This window comes from Callospermophilus lateralis, unplaced genomic scaffold, assembly GCF_048772815.1.
Source record: "Callospermophilus lateralis isolate mCalLat2 unplaced genomic scaffold, mCalLat2.hap1 Scaffold_72, whole genome shotgun sequence".
In the NCBI taxonomy this organism is placed as follows: domain Eukaryota; kingdom Metazoa; phylum Chordata; class Mammalia; order Rodentia; family Sciuridae; genus Callospermophilus; species Callospermophilus lateralis.
Window position 1 is genome coordinate 5986209 of NW_027515276.1, and position 7964 is coordinate 5994172.

Here is a 7964-nt window from a genome sequence, read left to right on the forward strand (position 1 = left end):
CGAGGAGCACTGTCAGGAAACTGCTCAAAAAAAATTAACTAAGGCCTCCTCTAAATCCTGAACTTATGTTAAGCTAGTGGGCTATGCGCCATTTGACACTAAAACTAAATAGGCACGTTTCCCTGCTGGAATTTTGGCGCAGATTCAGATGGCTTGCTTACATGCTTGGAGATGCCTCCCTCAAACTGGCTCGGCTACCACTTCTTTGGCAAAAATTTGACAAAAACCCAACGACCCTTATAGAAACCTTGTTCCCCGGCTTAACCTAGCTGCAGAATGCTTGCTTGGACCAAGCGAAAGCAAAAGAACTTTTGTAAAACATCTTGCCTTTGAAAACGCCAACCCGGCATGTCAGGATGTTCTTCGACCACATAAGGAAAAAGGGAAACTTTCGGACTTTATTAGACTCTCTGCAGGGGTGGGTGCAGCCCATGCCATGGGTCTCGCCCTACATGCCCCCTTTACCAAGGCCTTTCACAATCCTGGCTCATGTACTTGCTTTACTTGTAAACAACCTGGCCATTTTGCACACAAGTGTCTGAAAGACAAACAAAGCCTAGGAATATCGTCTCCTCAAACTGGGGCTAAACCGCCCCCAGCTACCCTTTGTTCTAGATGTGGTAAATGTCATCACTGGGCCAGTAAGTGTAGATCTAAGACAAATGGCCTCAGACAGCCTATTTCTTCCTGCTTCTCAGGAAACCCCCTGCGGGGCCAGCCCCTGGCCACTACCTCCCCCAGGACAATACCAGGGGCAATAAGGTTTATTCCCTTCCAAACTCCAAACCTACCACAAAATTCTTCCCCACAATTGCCTCCCTCCAACTAGCCACGCCAGGCAGTGCAGGATTGGACCTCTGTGCCACCACCGATACAATATTAGACTCAATGCAAGGGCACCAGATAATACCCACTAGAATTATGGGTCCCCCTTCATCTCATACGAGTGCCCTTATTCTTGGAAGAGCCTCTGCTACCTTAAATGGTGTTCAGGTCTTCCCTGGCATTAATGATAATGATTTCACTGGAGAAATAAAAATACTAGCAACAGCTATTAATGGAGTTGCGGCCATCCCAGCAGGAACAAGACTTGCACAATTAATATTCCTTCCCTTGGATTCAGGAGGCACTTCCACCACCCAAACATACAATGGGGGACAGCCTCCCTCGGCTCCTCTGATGTATATTGGGTTCAGCCCATTTCTCACAATAGACCCACCCTTACCTTACTTATTGAAAAAAAGGAATTCCAAGGAATTCTAGATACTGGAGCTGATGCCACAATTATTTCTCACAAATACTGGCCATCAGGTTGGCCCATCACCCCATCCTTGAATGACCTAAAAGGGTTAAGAGTCAAAAAATCCCCATGTCAGTTCTAGGGCTCTTAGCTTTACTGATAAAGAGGGTAATAAGGTGACTGTCACTCCTTTCATTGTTCCTGACCTCCCTGTTAACCTATGGGGCCGAGATATTTTGAGTCAAATGGAAGTCATTCTTGCCAGTCCCAATTCCATGGTGACTCATCAAATGCTTCGTATAAATTTTGTCCCTGGTACAGGCCTTGTGAGACTGAGACAAGGACTGGTGGGGACTATAAAACTCATAAAAAAAAATACATATGGACTTGGGTATTCTGATTTTTAGTGTCGGTTCCTGGCCCTCCTGTACCCCATGCAGATAAAATTATTTGGGAGACTCAGACTCTTGTGTGGGTGGATCAGTGGCCCCTTACCCCCCCAAAAAATTGGAGGCTGCCTCCATGTTAGTGCAGGAACAGCTGGCAGCCGGCCATGTAGAGCCCTCAACCTCACCATGGATTACTCCTATTTTTGTTATCAAGAAAAAATCAGACAAGCGGCATCTTTTACAATATTTGTGTGCCAGTAATAAAGTTATGTGCCTGATGGGAGCACTACTGCCTCGAATTCCCACACCAATGGCTATTCCCAAAACTATTGTAAAATGGTTATTGACTTAAAAGTTTGCTTTTTTACCATTCCTTTACATCCTGAGGATAGACCCTATTTTGCCTTTAGTCTCCCTTGCATTAATTTCCACGGCCCTATGCAGAGATTTCAATGGAAGGTTCTTCCCCAAGGTATGGCCAACAGCCCTAGTCTTTGCTAAATATAAGTTGTTCAAGCAGTAGACCCTGTGAGAGAGTGATGACCACAATTTTATGTTTTACATAATATGGATGAATTTTTAATTGCTGCACCTAATTACCATGACCTTAATAATTGTTACTTGGACCTTTAGAAAACCCTCACTACCTTGAGACTACGGATAGCTCCTGATAAGGTTTAAACACAGGACCCTTATACCTATTTGGGCCTTAAACTTCAAGATAATCAGATCCAAATTCAGAAAATACAACTGCGTGTGAACCATCTTCACACCCTTAATGATTCTCAAAAATTACTGGGAGATATTCAATGGCTAAGAACATATTTAAAATTATCCACTTGTGTACTTTTGCCCCTTAATGATATCTTGAGAGGTGATTCCTACCCTTCCTCCCCTCAAAAGCTTACTCCCGAGGCATGACAGGCATTAAACCAAGTCACAGAGGCTATTGCCAAACAGTTTGTTACACAGATTTCTTATAACCTTCCTCTGGTTCTGGTTCTTTTACACACTCCTCATATACCCTCAGGAAAATTTTGGCAGTGATATCCATATTTTAAAAATAAAGGCCTCCCCTTGCTTTGGGTCCATTTATCCACCACATCCTCCAAGTTTATTACCGTTTGTCTTGCTCAGGTAGCTTCTATTATTATTAAAGTCGTTTGCTTTCTCGACAACATTTTGGCAAAGACCCTGATAATATTTTAATTCCATATACTAATGACCAAACCCAATTTTTACTACAGAGAGGGGATGAATGGGGTATTGCCCAATCAGGCCATTTGGGAACAATTGATAACCACGTCCCCAATGACACCCTTTTACATTTTGTCCAGATACATTGATTTATTTTTCCCAAAATTACTCAAAAGGCTCCCAGTTCCAAGCCCTTACTGTCTTTACAGACGGTTCCAGTAATGGCTGTGCGGTCTTTGTTGTCAATAACCAGCCTACAACCTTTGATACTGTCTATCATTCAGCACAGTTTGTGAAATTGTTTGCCATAACACAAGTTTTTATAACATTTTGTGATAATCCTGTTAATATTCATACAGACAGTGCCTACATTGCTCATTCTGTGCCCCTGCTGGAGATTTCACCCGCCATTAAAGCTTCTTCCAATGCGGCCTTTCTGTTTCACCAGCTTCAGCAGCTAATTCAGGCCAGACAACACCCATTTTTCTTAGGACACATCAGGGCACACTCTGATCTTTCCGGCCCTCTAACACAGGTAATGCTCAAGCTGATGCAGCAACTCCTACCATCTTTCCAATTTTTGGTGGCTCCATTCAATAGGCCACGGAGCTAAACAATCTTCACCAACTAAATTCCCAGAGACTTCGATTACTTTGTAAAATTACCAGGCAACAGAAACAAGAAATAGTAAAAGAATGCCCTGCTTGCGCTCTCTCCCTCCCCATTCAACACTTGGGAGTTAACCCCCGAGGATTAGTGCCAAATCAGGTTTGGCAAATGGATGTTACTCATTTTCCTGAATTTGGAAAAACCAAATATATACACGTTTCTATCGATACCTTCAGCAGCTTTATTTTTGCATCACCACATTCTGGAGAGGCTACCAAAGATGTCCTTTCTCATCTTGTTTCAGCCTTTTCCATAATGGGTAAACCAATACATATTAAAACAGATAATTGTCCTCCATATACCAGTGCCAAGTTTAAACAGTTTTGTGCTACCTTGCAATTTTGTCATCCTACTGGAATTCAATACAAACCTCAGGGCCAAGGCATTGTGGAATATTCCACCTTACCTTAAAGACTTGGCTATTTCGCCTTAAGGCTTCCGCCCTTGTATTTACCACTCACAGGCATTGCCTTAACCATGCATTATTTGCCCTTTCTTTTCTTACCCTAGATAGTGAAGGCCTTTCGGCTGCAGACACACACTGGCATCCCTTTTCCAATTCTGATCAGCCACCTGTTATGTGGCGAAATCCCCTTACAAATAAATGGAAATGCCCACATCCTGTCCTCATCTGGGAATGTGGCTCAGCTTGTGTTTTGGACCAAGAGCTAGCAGCCCCAAGATGGTTACCAGAATGTCTGGTTAAACAGGTTAATGACTTACCTCAAAACGGGGACAGAGGCCCTCTCCCTGAGTACAAATTTTCCCCTTTTTCGGATCCATCCAACAATCTGTGTGAGGATCCTGCTTAAGGCACTTCTGCTGAACAGGTTTGTGCACGGAGGCCTGGGCCCTCCACCTTCCAACATCATGGAGTACCTTCCCCCCCCTCCCCCCGTGAAGGCAAGGGAGGATCTTGGACTCAGGCTCCCACTAGTTGGAACCAGACTGCTGACTGCATGACTAAGGTGGCTTACCTCCGTGCCGAGGTTGACCATAAATTCAGAGGAGTTCATCAGCCTAAATGGGTATGTGTTAACAAGCCAAAGATTATTCCTCCTAGTACAAGTAAAGCTCTTCAAAATTGTTCTGCAACCCGTACGCATACCCAGGCGATGCATGTCTCTTGTTTTTTGTCGGCCTCAATTTGTGTTAACAAGCAGGGAGAATGATTTTTTGAAGCCTCCCTAACTAAAACTCATGAAGCAGGGTGGACCACTATTCATTATACCCCCGTTCTCTTTGACCGGGGAGGAGAAGGCAAATACACCAAGCTACAGTCAGCTGGGTGCCAAGGCACTGTCGGAAAAACTTCCTACTGGCCCATTAAGGCCCCTACAGGGGTCTCTGATGGTAGAGGACCCACTGATGCAGTCAAGCATCCTCAGATTTGAAACCCCAAATCCCTGAGCTCACATATCATCCCTTAATGTAGCCGAAATCCCAGTTCCCAGGTTTAGATACCAATACGTTAGATATTTTGCAAACTACCTTCTCATTCCTTAATAATTCCAACCCCACCCTTGCTGGTAATTGCTGGCTCTGCATGACAACAGGGGCAAGCATGCCTATGGCAGTTCCTATTAATTCTACTATGGACAATGATAATACATGCCAACCCGGATTTCCCTTTAAAGTACAGCCTATAGGCACTTTTACATTACGTCTTTTAGGCGTGATGCAGAATAATACCTATGATATGGATTTTGGAATTGCTTCCTTTGGAAATTGCTCAACAGTACAAAATTATTCCCCACCCATCCCATCTCTTTGTCCCCCCAATGGCACAGTTGTTATGTGTGGAGGAAATGTGGCCTTCCCCAGGCTTCCAGCGAATTTGAACAGTGACTGTGTTCTTGCCTTATTACTCCCTGATATAACTATTGTCCCAGGAGACGAACCTCTAGCCTAGACACCTTAGTCAAAAGACAGAGGCGGGCGATACAGGCCTTATCACTTATTGCCAGCCTTGGAATAACAGCTGCTGTGGGCACAGGTACACTGGCTTAGGCACGGCAATACACCCTTACCATCGCCTGTCTCAACAACTTAAAATGATGTACAAACTCTATCAGAAACCATTAAAGATTTGTAGGACCAAATAGACTTCCTGGCAAAAGTGTTCCTTCAAAACAGACGAGGCTTAGATTTGCTGACTGCTAACCAGGGAGATATTTGATTGGCCTTAGGGGAACGATGCTGCTTTTATGCCAATAAATCAGTCATAGTATGCACTAAATTTAAGCAGCTTCAAGAAGATCTAGAAAAGAGATGAAGGGAACTATTTGAAAATCCTTTCTGGACAAAGCTTAATGGATTTCTACCCTACCTTCTTCCCCTATTAGGCCCTTTGTTGGGTTTACGTTTAATGGTGACCATAGGACCCTGCATTATAAACAGTGTGGTACAATTTATTAAAGAACACATTAATATTATGGCCTCTAAGCCCCTACAAATTCACTATCATCATCTGGAGATGGAAGACCACGCTGTCAACTTTTAAAAGGATGTTCTACCCTTCTCACAGGCTTATTTCTTAAGTTTACATCCCCACAAATCTCTCTTTCTTACATAAAACTATAAGTAACAGCTCTGACAAACCATCTTCTGGCCTTGTCATAAGGGTTCGTCTACATGGGCCCTTTGGCTTGGGGGAAGACGCACCCATGGAGTGAGGATGTTAGGCCATAATATCGGAGGGTGCAGGAAGGATTGCAAAAGGATGGATCCACGGATCCCCAAACACAAGACCTGTGAGTGACATGCTCTGGTGCATGGCGGTTGGCATGCTTCCCCTTCAAGGCCATCTCCTCCAAAAACATGCCAAGGCCACCACGAAATCTGTTAGTAAAGATGCTCGCTCGGATCAGGAGATATTCTAAGGCCTCCTAGAGAAACAGAGCCTCTAACCCCCCCCCTAAAAACATGGCCGGTAAGGTAGGTCAAATATTTTATATAAGAAAGGGGGAGATGTCAGGGGCTAAAAGGAAGTTCTCCTTCAAAGAATAGCCTGACACTTACAAGAAACAGCCCCCTGGGAGACATCCTGCCTGGGAGATATCCCACAACCATCTATCTCCCTGAGACATCCTGTCGCCATCTGTCTTCCTGAAATATCCTGAGGTTATCTAACCCTGTGAAGACATCCAGCAACTGCCGATAAGAGAGCTTTCCCATCAGCAGCATATAAACACCCTGTGAGAACAATAAAAGTTTGCAGCTTGATCAGAACTCCTGTCTGTGTGTCATCTGTCCTGTCTCTTGTCCCTTCATTCCTTCCCAACTATGTTCGATGCCCACGTTGATGTGTCCTGCCGGCCGGGACACCTGGCACTAACCCATACCCTACTAGACTATGACTACTAATCCTAATATGATGGAGAAAAATAACCCAAATAGAATAGAAATACAAGCAGTTCAGAGGAGGCATGGTGTATAGTTGGAGTTGCCTTTTGCATGATCTAGGGTAGGTGTTATAAATCTAGCTAATTTTTAAATGAAATAGTTCTCCATGTGTTTTTAAAGTTAAAAAATATGTGAATACCTGTCTCCCTTTCTCTGTAGCCTACTTGCCACATGTATTTTATATGCACATATAGAATCCTACGTGGTATCACACGTATATTCTTGTGAGGTGGCTGACTTAGCAGATTCAAATTGTGAGAAGAGATCACTTCTCCTAAACGCTGTTGGAACTGAAAATTCAACCTATGGGGGAGCCTCCTAGTAAAAAAAAAACATTATACATAAATCCATGCTAAGTAAAATTAGTATTTTTGCATCAGTGGATGATATATATTTCATGAAAAATTTCGATTGGCATATATATTGCTACTTTTCATTGTCTGTGTTTGTGTTTTGTGTGTGTGTGTATATATATATATATATATATATATATATATATATATATACTCTCCAAATTTTTCAAAATATAAAATATATGTGTCCTATATACACTACCCAAATTCATTCATGTTCATGTATGTGGATTCATAATCAACTTTTCACAAGATTATTCTCAGAAATATACATCCACCTGAAATACATATTTGTTTCCTAGTACTGAAAAGTAACTTCAGTAAATGGTGCATACAATCCTAATATTTCTACAGTAACTGACCCAGTTTAACATCAATGCAAATAGATTCCTATGGGACATGATGTGTATTTTGAAGTTCATTTTATTTAACACTGGTACATTACTATTTCTTCAGTTTATGCGCACCAAAGGATATATATTTCATCCACAGGTTCACAAATTAATAGGCATTTGTTTCACTTTCAATCATTTCCTGCTTCAGAACACATGTATTCCTCCAGGTTTCTTGACTGTTCTTCTCATGAGACTTCTTTCCAAACACATTGTTTTCGATTTCCATAAAAATTTGAAGCAAAACTCCCACACTCTTCATGATAAACCATAACCCTAATATTACCATTAGATGTATAACTTTTTGGAATGAATGATT